Source organism: Canis aureus, chromosome 6, assembly GCF_053574225.1.
Source record: "Canis aureus isolate CA01 chromosome 6, VMU_Caureus_v.1.0, whole genome shotgun sequence".
NCBI lineage: Eukaryota > Metazoa > Chordata > Mammalia > Carnivora > Canidae > Canis > Canis aureus.
This window is the reverse complement of record NC_135616.1, coordinates 21,829,406-21,843,508: the sequence shown is the minus strand read 5'-3', so window position 1 is coordinate 21,843,508 and position 14,103 is coordinate 21,829,406.

The following is a 14,103-nucleotide window of genomic DNA, read 5'->3' as shown; positions in this document are numbered from 1 at the left end:
TGATCCACCAATTTTTTTTTTCCCTAAGAAAAAGATAGCAGATAATGATTGAATTTGGAACTTGGGCTGTTTGTTTAGTTTTCCATTCTTTCTCACCAATAGGAAACATATTTTTAAAAGTACTACTAAATCTTTCAGTAGTCCGGTAGTCTTTAAAATACATAATATATTCAGTGTAAGCCTTTTGTTTATTTTTTGGTCAATGGCTATTACAGTTTTCAAAGGTTGTAATCAGGAATGGGAAACAATGGTGAACTCAAAGAAGATCAGGACATATAACCATGTGGATTCAGTATTACCTTCTATTGATTTGAACAGGAGTATTTAGAAAAGAACCTATCCTAAGGGGTGTGTGCGTGTGTGTGTATAAAAACTAAAAAATTATATTTTGTCACATGAATCTTGGTCTAGTTTGAGATGGAAAAAATTGAGACTTTTCAATTTGTATATTGAAATTAACTTGTAAATTTCCAGAAAATTCAAGAAAGTCATCCTGCTTGTTTAATGCACTAATCCTAAAACACGGAGGGAAGAATTTAACATGGTCCTTAGAAAAACACCATTAGAAGTTGAACAAAACCAATGTTAATATTTGAAAAATAAATGCTTACTCACATAATATAAAATTAAAGTTGTAAATCAGCTAAATCAACAGAAATTTTAGAAGTAACAAAACTTCATTTTTTAAAAGTGCAGATACTACATAATTAAATATTTATTTAGCAGGATAAATGACTAGTCTTCTGATATTAGTTACTCAGATTATTGTGAGTATATCATATCAATAACTATGACATATTTTATAGACTGAAGCTTTTATGTTTATCACAGGGCATACAAGAGCTTACACATATTTTATCACTTACATTCTAACATTTAATTAATAGTCTAAGTTGGCTTGGCCTCTTGCCATTAATGAAGGAAACTTAATAGAATTCAAGTTGTAGAATAATACAATAGTATGAAAGAGTTTCCAGTAGCAAGTCCCATAACGGGAGCCCAAAAATGTCCTTTTGAATGTCTGGTTCCCCACATAATTTTCCTGGTATTCTTTTTGGGAATGAAAACTTTCCTTTCCCAATGTAACCCTAGAAGTAAATATATTTTGGGAAATTAGATCTGGATCAATTCAGGTGTTTGAATTATATTTTTCAATGTTAATTTATGATGAAGGTAAGAATACCTCAAAGTACCTCTTCATCAAAATTTTATAACTGTATACATAGCAAGTTTACCTGGCACATAAGGCAGTTCCCTAATGCTAAGACTCAAAAAACTGTAACCCTCAGTCTTTCATGCGACATATTGCTGATAACATACACAGAGAATGTAGTCATGTCCACTGTGTATATTTCCATGCCACCACTGATTTGTGAACAAAGGAAAAGTTAATGAAGAAAGAGTACATCAGACCAACAGATAGACATATTTCTCATATAATGGAATGTGGCTAACTCATCACATATGACTAGTAAGAGGAACATCAATCAAAAGAGCAGTTTTGTTCAAGGGACTTTGAAGATTTTATTGGAATCTATTTTTTCCCCAATATATTAGGAATGGCAAGAAAAAGTTCTCCACTTTGTAAATCAGCTTATTTATTGGCTAGAAATCACAAAATATTAAAGTATGAGAGAGATCATTGAGATTATTTTGCTATAAGTTATTAATTTACTATGTAGAGAAATGAGACTTAAGTAGATTAAGTGGTTTATCTAAGGTCACAAAGATAATTAGTAAAAAGAGGAACAAAACTCTTGGTTCACTGTCTTTGCGTACTTTTAAATATGCTCTGTTGCTTTCTTGTTTTCCAGAATTTGGAAGAGTGCAAACACAGTTAGGAGTGACAGTAAATGATCCACACTTGGAAAAATTTTTCGGTTGAGGTAGAAATTCACGTCTAAAATTTTGCAGAGATGAAATGTTATTTCTCTAAGTGAGAGGAGAAAGAAGTCTTGACACGTTGATTACTTGGAACAGAGAAATGGATGACTATTTGTAATTACAAAATTAAATAAAATGTAGGCAAAGAAAAGAGGAATAGTCTATTTTACGTAGCTTATGCCCTAAATATTGTCAGAGTCAGAAAGGTTATTTCTTTTACCAGAGTAGCCTATAGCTTCATATAGACAATAAATCATACTTCTATTTCAGCACTATATACAGTATTTTATTTTCTCCTGGTGTCTATGAAAAATTCTCTTTTCTACATTAATGACAAAATATGATAAATTATATATAATTACTTGGTGAAATACTAAAGCGATACCTCTTTATAAGTTATTACCAGCAGTATGGTTATGTTTATTAACTATTTACATGTATTTAATTAACTTTTGAAATGTATATCCAATACTGAATTATATAAATATAATAGCAAATCTCATTCCCATTATAGTTTGTGAAAAGCACTAAATCATTATCAAGAAATACTAAGTCAACTATTTCCTTCTTTTTTTCTCCTGAACATTTTCAAAGTTGAACATTAAAAAGTCTTGCTTTTTATTTTTAGAAGCTATTATTGAATGCTTCAATTTGTGGTATATCAGCTAATAAGGAAATGAGAATCATTTCCAAATACATATTTACTGTATAATTTTTATTGCCAATCAATAAGAAATTCAGATAAATCCAAATAAAAAATTTAAGTTGAAAATATTGAAAAAAAAACTATGCATTTTGATCAGAAGCATACATGTTAGAAAAGTTTCTGGAAATAAGACAATTCAGTATATGTTTCTTATGGCAAAGACATACTAATCTGTTCAAATTTGGAATTTATGAAAAACACTGTATTTATTTAAATATTATTTTGTTAAGAGTACAGTAGACAAGAGTATTTGAATGAGATATACATGATACTGAAGTGTATGAATTAAGCACATTAATTTGAGTTTAATGCTTGAAGACTGATTTGAGGTCATTGTAGATCAAATTTTATTTTATTTTATTTTATTTTTTTATTTATTTTTTTTTTTAGATCAAATTTTAAATACCGAAGACTGTGGCATATGAGACTGAGTTGGATAATAGAAAGCTCTAGAGGAAATTGGAATAACAGAATCAAGATCATTAAATGAATGGAAAGTGGTATTTATTTTCTATCTGTACAATCTAAAATATAGTTGAAAAGGAAAAAAAAGGAATCAAATGGCACAGAAAAACCACAAAGAGATTGATTGATCTGAAGAGTAAATGAGCTATTATTGTTTTGAATATTAAAATGAGTATTTCTGGATAGCCCAGGTGGCTCAGAGGTTGGGGCCTGCCTTTGGACCAGGGTGTGATCCTGGAGTTCTGGGATTGAGTCCCACCTCAGGCTCCCTGAATGGAGCCTGTTTCTCCCTCTGCCTGTGACTCTGCCTCTCTCAATCTCCCTCTCTGTGTGTGTGTGTCTCTCATGAATAAATAAATAAAATCTTTAAAAAAATAAAATAAAATATAATAAAATGAGTATTTCATAAAACTTTAGGGATATAGACATTTAATTATTTATATTATCACCATTTTCACGTTATGAATACATTTTTAGCTCAAAATTAAACTTGTACTTCATTACATGACTGAGTATTATGTAAGATAATTCATTCTTAAAATTAAATATCCATGATATGCATTCATTTGAATGAAATATGTGCTGTATTTTAGTAGAACCTTACTCTAAAACTTAAAATCAGTTTGATATCAACTTATCTTCATAAAAATACAATCAAAATTTTAGTAATTCAAAGACGATTCCCTCTCTGGAGTCCATTAGAAATGTCATGTTGCTGAGGAGTTATATGTACCTTGTAGATCTTAATAAAGAACCTCAAAAGATTAATTCCAGTAATAGTGTGAATTGAATAACTCTCATGTTATTTTCTTTAGTAATCTGAAAAAAATAAACTTAAATTGAAGAAATCCAATCAATTATGACTCTGAGAAGTCTGAATTCACAAATTAATCATAATTTCACATAGCCCATTAAAATTTACGCCGACATCCCTTAATGTTTTGGATTCATTGGCACTCCAAGAATTAATCAGAGAAACCAAAATCCAAAAAAAATAAATGTTTGTTTAATCATGAGGGTGGAACATATATGAAATAGAGCTCATGGTTAGGTGCAAACTATTTTTCTCTCTGTTTTGTTATTTATTGTCTTTTCTGTACTATTCCTATAATCACACTCTTCTTTCATTTTCTTTAGGGAACTTGTATTTTCTCCACCTCATCCATTTGTTTTCATTGGGAATACCTACATTTTTACCTGACTCCACTCTCAACCATAGTTGACTAGTTCAAGAGTAGGCTGAAGTCAAGCAGAGTTTTCCTAAGAAGTTTCAAAATATTCAGGCTTTATGGTGGTAGATATTAAAAAAAGAGGGACTTGAGATTTATGAGTAGTCAAGTGTCCTCCCTTATGAGAAATGAGCTTTCAGTGAAAGAGAAATATACTTGTGGAGAAAGGCATAAATGAAAAACTAAGAAAGAGACCTGGCAGCATTCAAGTTTCTGATCTGGTATGAATTTAGTTTGTTTGCTTTTTTTAAGTTTAGAAATCTCTTTCTCTTTTGTTTTTTTCCTTTGATCATTTAATCCATTCGTTTTTGGAACTTCCTGTTTTTCTACATGAGTTCAAGTTCAATTTCTGTAATTTCTAATCAATAGAAATGAACAGTAGAATGGGCTTGAATAGGATTTTATGTTTACACATATTTTAGGAAGATAGACACAAAGCAAAAATTTCTGCTGAATGATTCACTAGATTAATTTTATTTAGCTATTCTCTTAATATCTGTCTGCATAGTTATCATGTTTTGTCTCTATGGTGGCAGAACTGACTGATGGGACACCATTCTCTCCCTTCACTTTCTACCTTACCACAAACACCACTGCTGGTTTCTCCTCTCCTTGTCCTTGACCTCTAAATTTTTCATAAATCCAGAGTTCAGTCTTAGAACTACTGTTCAATACCATCTATACTCACTTCCCCGTGTCCTCAGGGCTTTCAATAATACCCATATGATGACTAGCCTAAATTTAATTCAATAGCCAAGGCCAGGCATATTCTCTGTATGCAAGACAAGTATACCACATGCCCTACTAGAACTTCTCACTGGAGATGTCTAGTAATCATCTCAAGATTAACATCCACGTTTAGCTTAAGTATCCACATATCCTAGACTTACTGTTCCTACAATCCTCATCTCAAAAAATGCCACTGCAGCCTCCCAGTTGTGCAAGCAAAACGGACTAGAGTGATTTTGGAGGTCTACATATACCATATATATATAGGCATACCTCAGAGCCTGTTGATTTCAGACCACTGCAACTCAGCAAGTATCAAAACAAAGCGAGGCAAATAAACCTTTTGGTTTCCAGTGCATATAAAAGTAATGTTTACACCATGCACCCGGGTGGCTCAGTTGGTTAAGTGTCCAATTCTTGATTTTGGCTCAGGTCATGACCTCAGGATCATGAGATGGGGCCCTGTGTCAGTCTCTGTGCTCAGTGGAGAGTCTGATGGAGATTCCCTCTCTTCCTCTTCCTCTGCCCCTTCCCCTGGTTTCTCTCTATAAAATAAATAAGTTAATCTTAAAAAAGTAATATTTACACTGTACTGTAGTCTATTAATTGCACAATAATATTATACTTAAAAAATGTACATACGTTAATGAAGATATATTATATTGCTAAAAAATGTTACTTGAGCTTTTACTGAGACATAATCACTGATCACAAATCACCGTAACAAATATAATAATACTGTAAAACCTGGAAATATTGCAAGAGTTACCAAAATGTGACACAGTGAACAAATGCTGTTGGGAAAAAGGTTGCTAATACACTCCTCAGATGCAGGGTTGCCATAAACCTTCAATTTGTAAACAATACAATATGTGCAAAGTGCAATAAAGTGAAGCATAGTAAATCAAAGTATGACTATATATTTTTTCTGTCCATGAGAAATTTCTATCCTTTCTAAACACAGTATTTATTGCAAATTTGACCATTACAATCTAATTAGCCACTACTTGGTCAATACTTAGTTAAGTACATTATCTCTGCCAATTTTAGCAACATCTCTGACATTTTACCCTGCTTCAACCTTTTGCAAATGAATTATTGTATTAGTTTCAGAATGACTCCTTCACTCTATACAGCTGGAAAAGAGGTACTTCAGAAAGATTCTGCCATTGCTCTCCTCAGATCCTCTAACAGCATAACATCATTTAATCTCTTTCTAAATAAAAGCCCCGTCCCTACCATGACCTTGAAAATCTAACTTAATCTGGCCCAAAACTAACTCTGATTTCATCTCTTACAATTCTCTCCCTCTCTCTCTCTAACCAAGACATACTTGCTTTCTTGTCCAAAGACAGCACACCAAATATGAGTCCACTTTTGTGACCTTGAATTCTCTCTTCTGCCTGGAAGGGGCAGAAATATTTATATGGCTTATTTCATTAATTCCCTTGGTTATAATATTTCTTCTCTTACTATAAATAATGTCCTATAGTTTTTTCTTACCTTTGATATTTTATAACATTCTTTTTAAAGAATGGATTATTTTATTTAAAAAATCCTCAGTTTAGTCATCCACGCTTTTCATCATTTTAAATTTTCACATATTTATAATATGTAATTTTTAATATCTCATTAGATTTAGTGAATATTCTCCCTTTGTTATTTATATCATGAAGAACCACACATAGGAGTTTTTAATAGTTGATGTATGAAATTGTAAGTTTCAGTTAAGCTTTGTAACTCAGGGGAATAGGTGTTAATTTTCCATTTCAGTCATACAACTAAATATTTGAGAAACAGGATTCAAATATATTTTGTTCCTTAGACAAATTAACCTTCTCATTAGACTAGAGCTTTGTTCTGTATCTTTTGAAGGGTGCAACAGATTTTATCGCCTTTCAATTAAAATCCTTTCCCATAACTTGAATCTTTTCAATGTGTGTAAACTTATTACCTAATTTCCCTGATTCCTAAAATAATTTCATTAGGGAACTTTGTGAAAGTGTGTGATGCCCACTCTATACATGGGATATTGAATTGCATTTGTTCATCGTGTATTTCTCATAGCAAACTTTACAAAGCAATAATTAAAACTTTATATCTCACCAGATATGTTGAATTTAAGGGCTGATTTTTTTCCCCTCTTGACTATAATCTCTTTGAGGACAAGATCTTTGTCTCTATTTGCTTTTAATGCAATCTGTTGCTTTTTATTTAATTCAAACAACATAGAAAAAAATGCCATGCATAATCTCTATCTCCATTACCACCCAGCACACAATCAATACAATCTGGTTTAAGTACATTAAAATGGTATGCAATCTAGCAACAATTGATGAGTATAAAGAATTTATTTTATAAGATAGCTTAATTGGAGAAATGTTTTAATTTGGTGACAGAAAATGTTTAAATTGGGATATTGTTTATTCTAAAATGATTTATATTGCTCATTTAATAAGTATTTGCCCTAATCATAGCTGAATATCTTTCATTTTAGTATTAATGTCAAATTGTTATGATTTTATGGTTTTACAATATTCTGTCTTTGATTTATTATCTTAATTCTATGACATGGGGAGAGAATAAATATTAACCTCATTTTATAGATTAATAAAATACCCCATATAAAGATGTACTGAAGGGCAAATAACCAGTGTATGAATAATCAAATTTGGGATGAGTTTATTATGACTTTTATTCTATTGTAATTTAATATACTAGGTATAAGTCACTGAGGATCTAAATCATTCTCTTCAGAAGCAAAAATTAAGAGTTTAGATTTCTATTTATTTTCCCATAGTAAATAATTGTATAAATGATGTATAAATGATATAATGAATAAATTGTATAAATGATACCCTAGTTGTATCTATAAAACATATTTAAAATTTTTCTGTTAAGATAGCATTCTTTTATAAAGGCCTTTGAATTGATAAAATAAGCAACTAACACTCGTATCAAGAAATGGCTAATATATCTAACATTTTCAATATTTATATGGCTTTTCTGCAAAACTTTAAAAGTATTATTAACTAAAATAGTCATTGATGGCTGTATTATAACTATTCTTTTGGACTCAGACATTTGCTTCTTCAAACAGAGTGAGAAGAGATAAATGATAAAGAGCAAAAAGTAATCATAATTTCCTCTTTTAAGACATGATTAAAAGGGCAATTTAGAATGTAATAATTAATGTCAGTGATAATTGCATTACTGTATGACATGCTGAGACATTCTGTGTCATTTAATAGGTTTGGATTTGCAAGGCAAACTTCTAAAAGCTGGTTAATTCCTCACAGGCAGTATGCCTACAATTTAGATAAGAGCCACCAGATTCATTATTTTGGATCCAATGAGGTGGACATAAATGAATAATTTAGACTTGCACTAGGCAGTACTCTGAGGACATTCTCCACATCATTCAGTATTACTTTTTTGTTTTGTTTTGTTTTGTTTTTAAGGAATGAGACTTTGATTAAAATGATGCTGTATCTGCACCCACCAATTTAAAGTTATAATAAGGTACATACTACATTAAGTAAGCATTAAAACACTGGTGCACATGAATACACATTGGCAAAAGTTAATTACTTATATTTATTCACTTATTTACATATTATTATTGAATACCTAATAATAATGGATCTAAAAATCAAAACAGCTACGATTTGGTGAAGGATACTTACCAGTCAAAACTAAATCACATCACTCTGTAGATTGACAAATGGTACAACAAATTATCATGAGTATAATGAGAGCAGGAACAAGTAGCAATACACAACCTAATTTTATGGGTTCAGAAAAGACTTCTTAAAAAATGTGTTACTTCTCTTGATAGGTAAAGAATAAATGTGTGTTAACTAGGTGGAGATGGTAGTGTAAATCAGTGAAAATTCTTACATACCCAAAGGCAAGAGTAATAGGAAATTTTTCAGGAACTTAATGTATATTTGGATCATAAATCATTAGAGGATAAATGGAGAGAGATCAGGAAGTAGATCACCAAGGGGCTGGTGAAACACATGAGGAAACTGGACTTTATCCTGGGGGTGATAGGAATGACTGATGGGATTTATTAGCAGTTTATATTCTGATCCTTCTTTTAGTATGGCAATTCTGACTATACTGTGGAAAATGAATTACAGTGAAGTAACTTTAGAAATAAAAAGTATTTATAAATTTATTGCTATGATCCAAAAATGTACTGAATCATAAACAAGGTAGTAAAGGTATAACTGGGAAAAAGTAAATAGTCTGCAAGACAAGGAGGTAGTGATCATAAAGTCATATGAGAAAGGAAAATGTATTAGTTTCCTATTGCCACCATAATAAAATATCAGAAACTTGTTTGCTTAAAACAATACAAAACTATTGTTCTACACTTCTATAGATTAGAGTCTGACAAGGTAAAAAAAAAAAAAAAAAGTCTGACAAGGTCTCACTGAACTAAAATCAAGGTGTCAGCAGGGCTGTGTTCTTTTCTGAATAGTTTAGGGGAGAATTTGTTTATTTTCCTTTTTTAGGAAAAGCTTATAGAGATAGTCTTTATTCCTTGGCTCATGACTCCTTCTTCCATTTTCAAAACTAGTAATGTTGCATCTTTCTGACCCTACTTCTCCCATAGTTTCTGTTTCTCACCACAGTTGGAAAGGTTATTGGATTTCAAGAACTGGGTTACACTGGGTCCACTCAAATAGTCTAGTATAATCTGCTCTTCTCTCAGGGTCCTTAACTTAATCATGTTTTCATAGTCTCTTTTGCCATATACACTAACATATTCACAGGTTCTGGAGATTAGGACACAGACATTTTTGAGGACCATTATTCTGAATATCACAGAACAAGAATGGTCCAAGGTGAAATATTTTTTTCTGATCTGGGAAATTCAGAGGTGAAGACAGTAAAAATTTTGCATACCAAGATAGATAAAAAAGAATTAAGAGCAACACGTCATTATAACTAATGTAATGGGGGAGGAAGAAGAAGAAGAAGAAGAAGAAGAAGAAGAAGAAGAAGAAGAAGAAGAAGAAGAAGGAGAAGGAGAAGGAGAAGGAGAAGAAGAGGAGGAGAAGAAGAAGAGAAGGAGGAGGAGAAGAAGAAGAAGAAGAAGAAGAAGAAGAAGAAGAAGAAGAAGAAGAAGAAGAAGAAGAAGGTTATGAGAGAGGAGTGAATTGGTGACTGATCATGGCAATATTAGTAATTGGAAAAGGAAATAAGGAAATATATGATTCTGACCAGGTTTGAACAAGAAGATATTGAACTCTAATAATCCTCTCAATCTTCTCAAGTCCACACATATGTGAATCATTATTTTTTATTAGAAACTTTTGAAAGTTTTTAATTGGGAATCCCACAATACACTTTTCCTTCTTTTTTTAAGGTAAAATTCACATAACATAACATTAACTACTTTCAATGGCACTTAGTATAGTCACAATGATTTGCAATCATTACCTTTATCTTATTATGAAATATTTTTATCACCCAGAAATAAAACCCTATACCCATTAAAGAGTTGTTCACCATTTTTTCCAACCCCACAGTCTCTGACAACCACTATTCAGCTTTCTTCTTCTTTTTTTAAAAAAATATTTTATTTATTTATCTGACAGAGGGTGAGTACAAGCAAGGGAATCTGCAAGCAGAGGGAGAGGGAGAGGAGGCTCCCCACTAAGTGAGGAGTCTGATGTATGATCCATGTGGGAATTGATCCCAGGAACCTGGGATCATGACCTGAGCCCAAGGCAGATATTTAATTGGCTGAGCCAGCCAGGTGCCTCTACTACTCAACTTTCCATCTCTATGGACCATAACAGTTTTAATTTTGGGGATATAGATTTTTTCCTTTTTGTTCAAAAACTAGGTGGACTAGGACAGCAGATATACATGAATAATGGTGGACAAGGATATATTTCATACATTTTATCCCATGGCTAGCTATGACTCAGATGGTGACATCAACTCTGTGTAACTCAGATCTCACAGACATAACATGTTACAGATTTATTGGAAAACATGCCTAATCTTTATAGTATATTTTCGTAGGCAATTACTAAAATGACAAAGATGGAGAAAAACATATTTATCTCTGTGCTGTAAATATCAAAGTAAGATTATTGTTTTATTTTAGAAGGACTAAATATGAATAAAATTTCACTATTAAAAGGAAATTGTCAAGTGTACCAAGTGATCTAGAAGTTCATGATGCAGATAAAATGTGATGGTAATGCATCTCAGCAGTTAATAAGTTATGGATAAAAAACAGAGTATGCCACTGTTTGATTGTTGTATAATATTGCTTAACTATAGGAGAAAATAAACTATGTTTTGTAAATTGGTGAACATTTATTGAATAACTAATGCATGCTGAAAATATGCTAGAGGAAAAAATATAGGCCATAGACCCTATTAAAAAATACTAAAATTCCTAGGAAGGGAAAGTATCTTGATAGAGGACTACATTCATCGATGTACATAGCAGGTATTTAAAATATGGTCCAAGAATGTCATTGGGATTCATAAGAAGTAGAAAAAAAGATTTCACTTGGTTATTGAGGAAGGCTAAATAGATGCAATGATTGGAAGCTGGAAGTGGAAGAAAATCCTAGTTTTAAACAGCAATAGCCCTAATCATAATTCTACAACATGAGCAAGAAACAGATTATCATTCATATTTTCTCTATACTCAAAGTAAGACTTGCACTTGTGTTTAGCAGTGAAGCACAGTGATGTCCTTTGATAGAGTCTTTTAGAAGCTAGGATGCACGGGTGGTTTGGTGAGTGACACAGAATCATTAAAAATCATGTAATACAAATTAAACAAATAGCAATAGGAAACTAGGGAGGCAAGAGGATCTATATTGTTTTAATATAAACATGTTCCTAAGATTCATGGCACTGTGAGTATAGCATTACTACCTTTTCCTCCTGTTGAGATAGGGACAGATAAAATTAGTGGGCAATAGCACATCTGAAAATAAAGAACATGAAGAGAGATTTTCTGGACACTACAAAGAGTCTTCATTTGTACTGACGAGACAATAAGCAAGTATATAACTATTTCTTTTCTAATAATTATTCTAAAATCTTCATCAATAAATCACTATCACCCACACTGGATTATGAAATTTGTGACTGATTTTTTTCATCAACTTCTTTGTCTAAACAGAAGACTCTGAAAATGTTTTGGTGAAGTCTCAGCATTTCATAAGTCTAATGTGAATAAAAAGTACCTATATGAGAAAACAATACCTGACATTTCCTGAGTGAGTACTGATACAGTCTCGTAGGCCTTCTAACTAGAATGTTCCATTGCTTAGAGCAACACTACAAATGAAGTGCTACTATTATCTTTATCCTCTTTTGATAGTAAGGGAATCGAGGACATTGAGATTTCTAGAATTCAGTACAAAAGTGTTCTGTACTTTAGGTGCCCAAACATTTTTGTGCAACACATAGAGATTGGCAGATTTGCCCCTTCTCACCAGTTTTGCAACATCCTTTTTCATCTGGCTCCAAAACCCTTCTCCTTGGATTTAGCACCTGATAGTCTCTCTTGTTCAATACCCTTCCTATATTATATATCTCATAAAAATAAATAGCCCTCTCAGCCTCTGACCCTCATGCTACTAAACAGAAGAGTTCAAATCATGTGAAAAGAACACATTAAAAAATGAAATTGTAGTTAACATACAGTGCAATATTGGTTTCAGGAGTAGAATTCAGTCATTTGTCACTTATATACAACACCCAATGCTCAACACAGGTGACCTCTTTAATACCCGTCACCCATCTAGCCCATTCCTCTCCACCAAACCTCAGTTTGTTCTCTAACATTAAGAGTCTCTTTATGTTTGTTTCTCCCCTCTTCTTGTATGTTCACCTGTTTTGTTCCCTAAATTCCACATGTGAGTAAAATCATATGGTATTTGTCTTTCTCTGATTGATTCATTTCACTTTGCATAGTACATTCTACCTCAATCCACGTCATTGCAAATGGCAAAATTTCATTCTTTTTGATGGTTGAGTAATATTCCATTATGTATATACACTACATCTTTATCCATTCATCAGTCAATGGACACATTCTTAAAATTTCATACATTTTGGGTCTGGCCAGCCACCAAATCACCAATATTCTTGCTACCCTCCCTCCTTCAAAAGGAAATAAAATACAGCAAAAACCTCCATGCTTATCAGTAATGAAGATGGTGAGGTGCCAATTACTAGAAACACATCCAAATTCTGGGTGTTAGCATGAAAAGTATGTTATTTTTGCCTAATCTGTAACACTTGTATATATAGACACTTTGGGCAAGTATGAATAAGCATCTTGCATAGGAAGGGATGACTTATTATATCAATTATGTCTATAAATACTTAGTTTTTGTATTGACTGACTTTAAAAAAAAAAAATTTACCAGTAGATTATTTGTTTTGTAGCTTCCAAGAGCAAAAGACCTATCACTTAACTAACAGCAAGTACACAAATATACTTTCAGTCACCATTTTACTACATAGAAAACATACAAAAGAGAATTAATAAATAATATAGTATAACACTCACACCTCAAAATAAACCTCTCTGAAAAGAATTCATCAAACAATAGGCAGAGGGTTAAAGCTGATCATGGGGAGAACATTAACTGACATGTCAGCAAATCAATGGTCTAAAAGTATTTCCGAATAAAATCTACCACATAAATACTCACTATTAATACATATTTTATTTATTTAATATTGTGTACTTTATAGTTTCCTAGTATTTACCTTCAAGTTAGCCATAGAATTTCAGAATCACGTGTTTACTTTAGAGAAAACAATTTGCAACCACAAATGAGAAAAATGGGAAAATCTGTTAATCTGTTCTTAAATAGTTAATCACCAACAAGGGAAAAGTTTCTATGCAATGTAGTAAGTAGTAGAGTAGAAATATGTACAAGGTACTAGAGTCAACACACAAAATGTTTGCAAAGCCAGAACTCTACCCTATGTCTTCTCTTATTTTAGACTTTCTTGGAATATACAATGTACCTCTCTAGCCATAAAGATATTCATAAACTGATTAGGATCTAGAGCTTTCTTTAAAGA